A 12,867-nucleotide genomic window follows, 5' to 3' on the forward strand; every position below is an offset into this window, starting at 1 on the left:
TGTGAGCTGAGATTGACCCCCTGCTGTGCAGGGGACACAGCAGTGAACGTTATCGAACACTCCAGACAGAAAGTATATTAATTCAGAATAAGCATTTAGAAATTGTCATTAAGTTGGATTTTTTTAAATCTGGAAAACATTGGGCTTAGGTCTTATTTGGTTCTTTAGGTAAAGTCACGTAGAATGAGAATAAAATAATAAATTGATATAATAAAATAACACAATAATATTCTCACGACGTTTCGGCCACAACACAAGCAGCCTTCATCAGGTGAAGGGACGAGACTGTCTGGTAGGACAGCGCTGGAGTGAAACAGCCACGTTCAGATCACGACCTTTAAGCTGTGTGAGAGGAAACAAAAGCGCCTTGACAAAGGAATTAGCATATAATTTAGCATTGAAATGGCTGAGTGATTAGCTTGTGACTGGTCACAGAAATAGCTATGTTAAAAGTTAAAGCATACACATCCGCAGAGGCACCCCTTGATAAAAGAATTAGCATAGAATTTAGCATTGAAATAGCTAAGTTAAAGCATACACATCTGCAGAGGCACCCCTTGACAAAGGAATTAGCATAGAATTTAGCATTGAAATAGCTGAGTGATTATCTTGTAACTGGTCACAGAAATAGCTACGTTAAAGTCAGAGCATACACATTCACCGAGGCACTTAGTACAAATCAAACAGGAGAATTTAGCATTGAAATAACTAGGCGAATTTAGCATTGAAATAACTGAGTGATTAGCTAGTGACTGGTCACAGAAATGACTATGTTGAAGTCAAGGCCTACACATCTGAGCTATTCACAGTACTATATAGTGAACCAATAAAAAACTAAAATATAAATTACCTTAATGTTATCAATAAACTCTATATTCTCCAATCAGCGAAGCTACCAACAATAAGTCGTTATATATCACAATGCTATATGGCGAAAAAATGGCTGGATTCTTACCCTCAACTTTAGCACCACGGATAGCTACGGGCCCCGTTCAGACGGACGAGTTCATCCATGGTCGGAACAGAGGAGGGGGAGAGAGACAGCTGCGAGGCGCTATTATACTCCATGTTGTAAACCATACCATTAACCGTGGTGTGAGAGGTATTAAGAGTCAATGCTGGCGAAAGAGCTGCGGTCTGAAGGTCATCGTAAAATACAATTAATTAAGAACAGAAATGGTTTAAAACATCTTTCCAATGGTTACTAAGCCAGAATCCATCTTCTCTAGCTTTCCTGTAAACAGAGTGGCTCATTGAACCATCATTCTGGCTTAGTAACCATTGGAAAGATGTTTTAAACCATTTCTGTTCTTAATTAATTGTATTTTACGATGACCTTCAGACCGCAGCTCTTTCGCCAGCATTGACTCTTAATACCTCTCACACCACGGTTAATGGTATGGTTTACAACATGGAGTATAATAGCGCCTCGCAGCTGTCTCTCTCCCCCTCCTCTGTTCCGACCATGGATGAACTCGTCCGTCTGAACGGGGCCCGTAGCTATCCGTGGTGCTAAAGTTGAGGGTAAGAATCCAGCCATTTTTTCGCCATATAGCATTGTGATATATAACGACTTATTGTTGGTAGCTTAGCTGATTGGAGAATATAGAGTTTATTGATAACATTAAGGTAATTTATATTTTAGTTTTTTATTGGTTCACTATATAGTACTGTGAATAGCTCAGATGTGTAGGCATTGACTTCAACATAGTCATTTCTGTGACCAGTCACTAGCTAATCACTCAGTTATTTCAATGCTAAATTCGCCTAGTTATTTCAATGCTAAATTCTCCTGTTTGATTTGTACTAAGTGCCTCGGTGAATGTGTATGCTCTGACTTTAAGGTAGCTATTTCTGTGACCAGTTACAAGCTAATCACTCAGCTATTTCAATGCTAAATTCTATGTTAATTCCTTTGTCAAGGGGTGCCTCTGCGGATGTGTATGCTTTAACTTAGCTATTTCAATGCCAAATTCTATGCTTATTCCTTTATCAAGGGGTGCCTCTGCGGATGTGTATGCTTTAACTTTTAACATAGCTATTTCTGTGACCAGTCACAAGCTAATTACTCAGCCATTTCAATGCTAAATTATATGCTAATTCCTTTGTCAAGGCGCTTTGTTTCCTCTCACAGAGCTTAAAGGTCGTGATCTGAACGTGGCTCTTTCACTCCAGCGCTGTCCTACCAGACAGTCTCGTCCCTTCACCTGATGAAGGCCGCTTGTGTTGTGGCCGAAACGTCGTGAGAATATTATTGTGTTATTTTATTTTATCAATTTATTATTTTATTCTCATTCTACGTGACTTTACCGAAAGAACCAAAGAAGATGAATCATTGCAGTCACGAAAGCTTTAAATCTAAAATTGGGCTTAGGTGTTTGGGTTAGGGGCAGTTGGTTCACTAATGTGAACCCTGATTGTGATATATTTTATTTTATACCTACGTGACTTTATCGAAAGAACCAAAGAGTATAAACCCTAAATTTTGATTTAAATTTTTGATTTAAAGCTTTTGTGACTGCAGTAATTCATATTCTTAGCTCTTTCGGTAAAGTCACGTGAATTTACCGAAAGAGCTAAGAATATGGTATAAACCCTGATTGTCATAAAATGCAGTGTCGATGACATTTAGAACAATGTGCATTGCTGGCTGATTAAGACGAGTTGCGGTCACAGTTGGATATTTCCTTTGAAGGTTGAAGAAAAGAAGACATCAAAAGAAACGTAATTTGGGTTAAAGTTACAATCATTCGGAACATCATTTCCGGAATATAAAGATGTACATTAAATATATGGAGCAAAAGCATCTGTATAGTAATTCGCAATTTCTGCATGGCTACAAAAATAGGGCACAAGCATGCTTTATGATATTGCCTCCTGCTGGTGAAAATGCTTTTTTATAGTCATTCATTCAAGCATCCAATAATTTAAATGTAATTGTTAAAATATATTACGTCTACATGAGTTGTCGACATCAAATTATGAAAGGATGCTGCATTGAATTAGTTCGAATATAAAGGAAAAGTATTCCCCTGTGCCTTACATATGGTCACATGGCAGCCTTGATTTTGTCAACACTCCTATCTGAATCCTTGTTATTTTTATTACTTTCTCACCAAACAAAAGGTGGCATAAAGAGTGTATTTGTAACTTAGAGCTTTAAGGCACATCATCAGACTTGCATTGATGCTAACAAAAGGAGGGCACTTAAAGGACATGAATAAGGCAAACGTTCTTTTTTGACATACATTTACCTCAAAATGGTTCCTTTTCCCCCAGTATCAAAGTATCAAAAAATATCAATAGTTTTTACCCTTTCTGGCAATAAAACAGTTTGTGTTAAGATGTTCAAAGACCAAATTGAAACCTTTTGCAAGGAATCATGTCTGCATTAACCACACGTACTTGTGATGAACATGCAAACATTGTCTGATAATATATGCATTCTCTTTGAAATTTACATTCACCTCAATTGGATGAACAGGCAATCAAAGGTACACCACACCACAAAGTAGTATTCCGTATGTATTGTGCATGTAATAATACTAAGCTGGATTGTTTTCTGTTTAACACGTAGACTTTCGCGACCAATGTCATATCATCCATAATAGAGGTATATTTTTGGGGGGGGTAGGATCGCGTAAATATATAAATGTGTCGTTAAAACCCGCCACCACCCGACACGGCCAACTAGTAAGGGTTGTCACGTAAACAGAACGTGGCCAATTCGTCACTAGTACAGCACACCGGTGTGTTGAAGAGCCAAGCCACAACATTTACAATCTGAGTACTCAGATTGTAAATGTTGCGTGCTGTACTAGTGACGAATTGGCATGTTCTGTTTACGTGACACCCTTACTAGTTGGCTGTGTTTGGTGGTGGCGGGTTTTAACGACACGACACATTTATATGTTTACGCGATCTAACAAAAAAAACCATCTATTATGTATTGTTATTTGTCTGTCCAAACCGTGATTTTTTTTCCTTAAGCTAAGAAAACAAGCATATAAAAATAATCCCAAAAAAACAGTGCACCTTTTTTTCTTGATTTAAAATTGTCGAGATGACTGGAAGCCCCCAGGGGGTCTCACACTGCACACAATGTCAAAGTGCCACGTCACCACCTCTGTGATCCGTGCCTGAGGGCCTCAGGGCAAGTGATTGAAAAAAAATGAACATTACCTTCGTAGTCAAGAGGGAATGTTCATGTGTCTTGAGTTTGCTCCAGCACATTCTCTGGCGACCATGAACACACACACACGTGTGCACACATGTCCGTGTGTACACACATACAAACTGGGAATTCCATATCGTATATACAAGCCCCCTTTATTCATCCTTAACTTTCAAACAAAAAGCCTGCAGCAGCTGCCGCATACAAATGTACATGTATATTACAATTGCAGGTGGTAATAAACATATTGCAGGCCTCTGATCCCTCAGATTTCTCTTTCCACAGGTGATACTTTTCATTGTGTGACTAAATTAGACGTCAACCGAATTGGGGGCACCATGAAAGAAATGATTGGGGAGATGGAAGGGGTAGACATTCCCCTCAGGTCTTACCATGAATAAACCACTGTACACAGGGCAGAATTATGGAAAATGGATTTAGGGTCAGGCAATTTGTATCCAGTTCACAATGGAAAAAAATGCAATGCACAACACATCAGCGTCCTTACAAATATTCCAAAAGAAAATATGTGGAGAGAATAAGTACACCATTGTGCACCGACAAATGGAAAGAACCTTTGCATATTTTACTCATTTTGTTAATCAGGTTCGGTTCAAATGTGAAACTGTGTACATCATGGGATATTTAGCAAGACAGTTCAGCTTTACTTTGCGTGAATCATAGCGCTGCTGTGCAAGGTAATTCTCACTCAAACCGTTAAACTCATCAGATGCTGTTCTCAATAAGGCTATCACATGTTTTTAGCTCGTTTTGGGTGTATTATATTTACAATTTTAATTGTAAAATACTGAAGCTGAGGCCTCAGACGGATTCCACCCACGTAAATATATATATTGAAGTTGCACAGCCACTCACCTTACAAGCCTGCCATCACTTCACAAGGAAATAATAAGCTGAGCAAGCCATTTCAAAGGACTATTTACCAATTATTTAAAATATGTTCACCTGACTTAGTGCACCTGTTAAATAGACCTGGAAAAACAATCTGGCTCATTGATCATCATTCCACAATTTCTGCAGTAAATTTCAAATCCGTAAAGAAAATCAAGTCAATTTATCGTTACATTTTAAAACATACACTTGACATTTATAATTGTTACGTTACAAAAGTTAGTTTTTTTCTAACATCTTTTGTACGCTGCGCAATTTTTTAAACAGGTGTATATATTTAAAAAAAAATCTCTGGAGATTTCATTTTCCCTTGAATCAATTGTGGGCTGCCGTGTTAAGCCATCTGGAACTCATCAATCATTTACAGCGGAGTGTCATAAGGCCGCAAAACTAATAATTTCATAGTCATTGCTTCAATTATCTTTCACGCCGTCTCCCAGTGAGTGCCGTTTGCTGATCTAACCATAGACGGTTGTGAGGATGGTAGAAATTGGTAATCTGCATGATATTATTATAATGGTGTCATATGGATAGGACCCTGCCATTCCTTTTATATCAAAATTATTAAATAAATGGAAAACTACTAAATAACAGGGGGGCTCTGAAAATTGTTAAAGTATTTCTTTTTCATTGAAAAAAAACACGCACAATTATAACTTCATACTAGATCAAATCTCTATGTAATACAAATATAAATCAGTTCATGTGCAGGTGGTTCTTGGTGTGTTATTATATTGCAAGACTGTGAGAGGTGGCAAAGGATTTGGGAGGCCTTGATCCAAAAGTGGATTGATCATTGCTGATAATGATGAAAGTTAAATATGATAAAATATGAATTGTAAAGAATATACAACCAACAACAACAACCGCAATTCGTAACTAAGTGGCGGTGACATCACCACAACGCTTGTGCCAGGCTATGTGCACGTTGAAGCCACGTGAAGTGTTGAACGCCCGCTGGCAGGAGGTCACGGGGCAGAACCAGATGCCACAGGTCGACTGACTTAGACGACTGGCTGATGCACCACCTGTGCCTCCTACTGTGCCAATCTGCTGTGCTTTAGCCACCCGGCGCTCCGCTCGTTGTTGTGTGCATCGGTCCCCCCCCCCCCCTCCGTTGTTGTTGGAGGGCGACTGCCTCCAACTGCCCAGTAGCGTCCTTCACGAGCCTCCTCCACAGAGGCCGATATTTACACGGCTGGTACCAGTCATCAGCAAGTCCACTTAGCTCCACATCCTCCTGTACCACATCACGCCATCTCTTCTCTAGCCCGTGCTGCGCCCATTTAGCCCCCTCGATCCGGCTGAACAAAAGCTGTTAAGGCATGTAGTGGCTGGGCATGCGGGCTACATGACCCAGCCAACGCAGCCTTGCCTGCCAGAGGAGCTCACCGATGGGACTTTGTTTAGATCTTTCAAGGATTTGTGAGCTCCTCACACAATCCAGCCTGGTTAAACACAGGATGTATCGTAGGCAGGCCAGCCTAAATGTTTCTAATTGGCGAAGATGTTCCATTAGGGGGGTCCATGTTTCACAAGCATAGAGAAGGGAGGGAATGACTGTGGCTGAGGAGACCTGAAGCTTCATGCGGAGCATCAGACCAGGTAGCTTCCACACAGCGTTACACAACCGATGAAAAGATCATGCCACTCGACTGATTCGGAGTGAGACCTCTGCTGTTAAACCGGAGCCGGTCATGAGCACACTGCCCAGGTATGGGAAACTCTCCACAACTGCCCTATCTTCAATTGGGAGTTGTGGGGGTGGAGTGTCTGATGGTACAAAATACCCAGGCAGGTGCTTAGTTTTGGTGGGGTTGATGGTAAGGCCCCACCTCTTCATGGCAAGCTCCAAGTTCAGCAGCACCGCCTCCAACTCCTCCTCTGAGTGAGCAGCTCCCCATTGCTCATGGTTGAGCAATAGGGAGCTATGCCTTGACCGCACCCGGGCATCAATCAGCCTCCCATTGTATCTGTACCAGATTTAAATTTCTCCGGTACAGCTATTGAAGGCTTCACGAACTACGTCGTCGAAATAGATGTTAAATAATGTGGGAGCCAGAGGACATCCCTGTCGCACCCCAAGGTGTACAGGAAATGGCTCTGACTCCCAGCCACGTAGTTTTACCCGGGCCCGCTCACCATCATGAAGGTCCTTAATGATCGTGAGCAGAGGGTCAGGGACTCCGAAAGCACGAAGAACAACCCAGAGCGCAGGCCTACTAATGGTATCATAGGCCTTGACCAGGTCAATAAAGCAGAGATGTAGTTCTTGTTGGAATTCCCCACACCTCTGCTGTAGCAGACGGACAGAAAATATGGCATCTTTGCAGGACCGCCCTTTCCTGAAACCGCATTGGGGCTCCGCAAGCCTCTCCTCAGCGCGCCTAGCAAGGCGATCTTGAATAATCCTTGCCAGGACCTTTCCTGGTACACTGAGGCGTGAGATGCCCCTGCAGTAGTTACAGTCTGTGCGGTCCTCCTTCTTAAAGAGGGCGACCACCAGGGCATTCTTCCAATCCTGCAGAACCAGTCCAGTGGTCCAGACTGTCGCTTTTTCTCAGCCAGCCTGAACACCTCCTCTGTCAGCCAGGGTCTCTGGGGAGGTCTGGATTGTGTACCCAAACCAGCCATTGCAGCTGCATGAGCCACAGACCTAAACCTCGCCCATTTTCCCTCGACATCAGGAGGATGCCAACCCCAGCAGCAAGCGATGATGAAATTTTCGCTTACAACTTTCATCAGCTAGCTGGGACCATGCCACTAAGGGTTTGAATGGGGCCCTGGGTGTATTCCCACCACCGGAGTGGAAGAATGGCAGGTGCATCTGACAGATGACAAGTCGATGGTCAGTGGGTAGATCGGCTCCATGGTAGGTCCTGGTATCAAGGACATGGGCCACATCCGCTGTTCCGTCATTATGTAGTCCAGCAGATGTTCTTGCTTGGACCCAGCATGCATCCATGATATTGTGTGGATACGCCGATGCCGGAACAGCGTGTTGGTAATTACAAGCCCATGGGCTGCACAAAAATCTAGCAGCCTCCTGCCATTGTTATTGAGCTAATCTGGCCCATGCCTTCCAATCACTCCAGACCAGGTGCCAGCATCATGACCAACTCGGGCATTGAAGTCACCCAACAAGATGACTCTATCCCGAGGGGCCACTTTAGCTAGCACCTGTTACAGGAGGTCATAGAAGGCATCTGACTCATCGGCCATGCCTGCATCCCTCCACGGATGTTCGTCTTCGGTGGGGGCATAAGTAACCACGACCACCACTCCTCGCCTCTGGTTAATGGGAAGGTGAGCCCAAATTAGCCTGGGGCTTACAGCTTCCCACACCTCACTGCCATGCTCCCACGTCCCCTCCATTATTTTGTTCAGAAGAAGAGCCACACCCTGTTGTTTGGCAGTCTCCTGCCCTGATAAGAGGACTGTCCACCCCTCATGCTGGCAGGAGCCAGAGCCGGTCCACCGGACCTCCTGAATACCACAGAGATCCAGGCAGTACCGGTCCAGCTCCCGACAGAGGAGTGGCAGCATCTCCTCCATAGTGAGCGTTCGAACATTCCACGTGGCCACACTTAGTGTTTTTTTGTTGTTTCTGGAGGAGCCCCGAGGGTAGAGATTCAGTCTCCTGGCTCCGCCAAATGGGGTTTGGCCAGGAGACGTCATAGATGCCTGGCCCCCGGGGCCTCCGGCACAAGCTTATTCATTACATTTTTCAGTCGTGGTTTGGTGGTAATAATTTGAAGGTGAAGGGGTTACCAGCCCCACGCACCCGTCCAGAACCCCCATTTTGCCGCTGTGGTGGTTACAAACGCCATGAAAGGAAAGGCCACTTTAAATTGGCCTTCCCCCCACGGCACTGCCCACCACAGCATTGCCGTCCAAGCACCACTAGGAGGTAGGGGGTTGTTTTTTTGCCGTGCATATGCACACACACAGAAGATACAAATTAATGTCAGGTTTAAACATAAATGTAATTCAAGTGATTCACTTTCAGGTTATGAGTAAAACGTTCATGTACTGTATCTAGGTCACAACATATGGAGACCAATCCTCCAGCGACCATACTGAAAGCATCTTGCATGATACAGCGAGGTAGCCCAACATTACACAAGCACCTATACCTGATGTAAAAAATTCACTGTAAGTGCACATTTAACAGCAGTGGGGCGTGATGTAAGCTTCCCTTGCTCATCCAGCCAACACAGACTAAACATCCTAACCATGTAATAATCATCTCCTGCTACATGGGCACGATGGTGAATGCTGCCTTAGAACTTCAGAGCTATCCTTTGACAGAATGAGTGTCTATTGTGCTGAGCATGCTTTGTAGCAGGGCTTCCAATTATAGAGGTTGTTTCATGGATCATTAAAGCACTAAGACAAATCTTTGGCCTATTTCCATGCAGCGTAAAAAGTCTCTTTTTTGTGTAATTATCATGATTAATGTCTCAAAATGACACAAACATACATATTATATATTGAGAATCATTTAAAACACATATGCTTGTGCTAACTCGAGAGAAAAACTAAAAAATAATACGCGAAATTGATACCATCGTAAGTATTTTGTTGATAAAATTCAATAACGTTTGGGATAACGTATGTATTTTTCAAATATGAGATTGAACAAAGTTAACCGAGCACACCACCGAAAGCCATACAGTTGCAATACATTATTTATGAATTCATCGTGTACATATTAAACAAACATAACCGGTATTGAGATATAATCTCCATAGCTTGAGGCTGCATGCATTATTTTACACTCCATTATTACAAAATAATAATAAATAGTCTATTCTGTTCATTTGTGTGTGGCAATAGTGTATTTTTTTGGACATCGAATAGAAATTGAAATAATGAAGCAGTACAGTTTCACTTTTATGACATTTTCTCGTGCTTATAGCAAACCTGTCGACCCGTTATTAGTACCGCTTATTGCAGACCTATTAAGACCTTATGGGTCACCCGTGCCCTTATAAATCTCAATGTCCATCCTACAAAGTCTCATAACAAGGGAGAAACACAAACAAATTGACCAACAAATCTTGCCCGTATTGAAACGGCTGTATGCCCTATGCACCTGAAAACTGAATTTCCCTGTGCAAGACGGGTACACCGTATGGGTTGACAGGTGTGTTATAGTCAAAATGTGTGTATTATCTTAAGACCCAGAATTTATTTTGCACCGTCTGATGCGAATTCAAAACTGAGCGAGTTGGGGTCAATTTTAAACTGCAACAGTGCACTTACCATGACTAATTAATGAACAAAAATGTATGTACATTTTTTTATACTTACCGTATGGTAATGCGCATTAGTAAATAATCAGTCTTGTTATTTTTTGAATATATTACAATACGTTTAATTTTGTTAAGTGCTTATGGAAATTGTTTTCAACTCAGTGTGCAAACCTATTGACTATTAAGAATTGTTTTAAATTATTTCACGAATTAGCTGTAATTGCTGAGATTCTCTATTATTGAATTTATTAATTAGGCATAACAAATATCCCCCCCCCCCACAGAACCACACACTTTCTTTGTGTTTCTTTGCAGTTTTTTGAATGAATTAAAAACCTGCATCAGCAGCAACACTCTATTTTAATTTTGCGATTAAATGTTCCATTATTTGAACAAGTATCACGTATTTAAGAGTATCAGTATCGTATAATCTGAATAATTTCAACACACAGGTAGCACACGCTGTTAGAATAGTCATACAAATACGTGTAATTTCCTATGCGCACCATTACATGTATGTGCAGTGTCCTCCTTCCCCAAGGGGCGTGTGCATGTGGCGTGCGGCGCAGACACTCAGTCGGAGATGAGGTAATTGCAGGAGGCACCGTCTCTCTTCATTCTCTCATTCAACTCCACCAACTCCGGCCTCCTCTCTCACGACCACGCTGTCGTAGTTGTCGGCCGCGCGATGATCGGGCGACGGCGGCAGCAACGAAGGCGGCAGTGACGAAGGTGGCAGTGACGAAGGTGGCAGTGACGAAGGTGGCGGTGACGAAGGTGGCAGTGACGAAGGTGGCAGTGACGAAGGCAGTGACGAAGGTGGCAGTGACGAAGGTGGCAGTGACGGCGACAGTGACGACGGTGGCAGTGACGAAGGTGGCAGTGACGAAGGTGGCAGTGACGAACGTGACAGTGACGAAGGCGGCAGTGACGAAGGTGGCGGTGACGAAGGTGGCAGTGACGAAGGTGGCAGTGACGAAGGTGGTAGTGACGAAGGTGGCAGTGACGAAGGTGGCAGTGACGAAGGTGGTAGTGACGAAGGCGGCAGTGACGAAGGTGGCAGTGACGAAGGTGGCAGTGACGAAGGTGGCAGTGACGAAGGTGGCAGTGACGACGGCAGTGACGAAGGTGGCAGTGACGAAGGTGGCAGTGACGAAGGTGGTAGTGACGAAGGTGGCAGTGACGAAGGTGGCAGTGACGAAGGTGGCAGTGACGACGGCAGTGACGAAGGTGGCAGTGACGAAGGTGGCAGTGACGAAGGCGGCAGTGACGAAGGTGGCAGTGACGAAGGTGGCAGTGATGAAGGTGGCAGTGACGAAGGTGGCAGTGACGAAGGTGGCAGTGACGGCGGCAGCGACGAAGGTGGCGGTGACGAAGGTGGCAGTGACGAAGGTGGCAGTGACGAAGGTGGCAGTGACGAAGGTGGCACCGACGAAGGTGGCAGTGACGAAGGTGGCAGTGACGAAGGTGGCAGTGACGACGGCAGTGACGGCGACAGTGACGAAGGCAGTGACAGCGAGACGAGTACACTCAGAAGCGGCAGCCCGGAGCTCTCGCTCTACACTGCTGATATTCCCCTCGGCGCGGCGTGGCTCCGCCCTGGCCGTGCCTCCCTTCTCGAACCCACCAGAAGGTTCCAGGGGCCTCCCCACGAGGTCTGCCGTGACCCTTGCCCCAAGTCCCTCCGCCCTGCCGGCACACACACCGGTGTATACGCTGTACGGCGTGTGCACTCAGTGTCCACCGCAGTCGCCGCTGCTGCTGTACAGTAGTCGGCGTTGTTTCACTACATACGTATGTTTTTAATGAAATGTAAATACTACATGTGTAAGGACAGTACGGGGGGATGTAAGGACAGTACGTCTCCCCATGGCTGTGGTTACTAATTAGCGTGACGGTGAACAGAGAGGGTCACGCAAGGGTGATGTGGGACCTAAGCAGTCGTTAATAATGATTGATGCGACGGGCACTGACAGGGTCGCGTGAGGATAAGCACGGGACCTAGACGGTCGTAAATAGTGACTGGGAACAGAGAAAGACAGGGCCAGGTGCGGCGAGAGAATGTTCGGGATAGGGGCGTGGCTGGGTCGTGAGGGGGATGAAAGCCGGCGTGGAACAGGGCTCTGGGCTGCTGTAATGGGGGAACCGATGAGCTGCCGTCGCCGTCGTCATCTTGGAGCGGGTCGTCTTCATCATCCTGGAACGGGCACCTCGTAGTCTTGGGAGGCTTAGGGTTATATTGTCTCCGTGACTGCTACGCGTCCACTCCTGTGTAGCTAGCCAACTACACAGGTGGCGTTGCGTAGAGTCACCAAAGTTACCCTAGTGTATATAGTCACTCGCGGTTACTCGTTAAGTTATCAGTGAGTCGGCGGACTTTATTCATAATAAACACACATATAACTGAACAAGAAGTTGTCTCTGAGAGATACGTTACACATGTAAAGAATGTACTGCATTGCACATGTATGTGTAATCGCCTTTGTCATATCTCCTTGACCTGAGCAATAAGTGATCTGATAC

General features: G+C 44.4%; 1 long non-coding RNA gene across 1 annotated transcript; it reads left to right on the plus strand.

Moving 5' to 3' along the window:
- Positions 1 to 1,434: 1,434 nt before the first annotated feature.
- LOC142924557 (uncharacterized) lies at positions 1,435 to 2,216 on the plus strand. Its single transcript, XR_012941667.1, has 2 exons — positions 1,435 to 1,524; positions 2,114 to 2,216. It is a non-coding gene; the product is annotated as an uncharacterized LOC142924557 (long non-coding RNA).
- Positions 2,217 to 12,867: the final 10,651 nt, after the last annotated feature.

The sequence above is a fragment of the Petromyzon marinus genome, chromosome 14 (genome assembly GCF_048934315.1).
Source record: "Petromyzon marinus isolate PM22_M1 ecotype Great Lakes invasive population chromosome 14, UKy_Petmar_22M1.pri1.0, whole genome shotgun sequence".
Taxonomy (NCBI): Eukaryota; Metazoa; Chordata; class Hyperoartia; order Petromyzontiformes; family Petromyzontidae; genus Petromyzon; species Petromyzon marinus.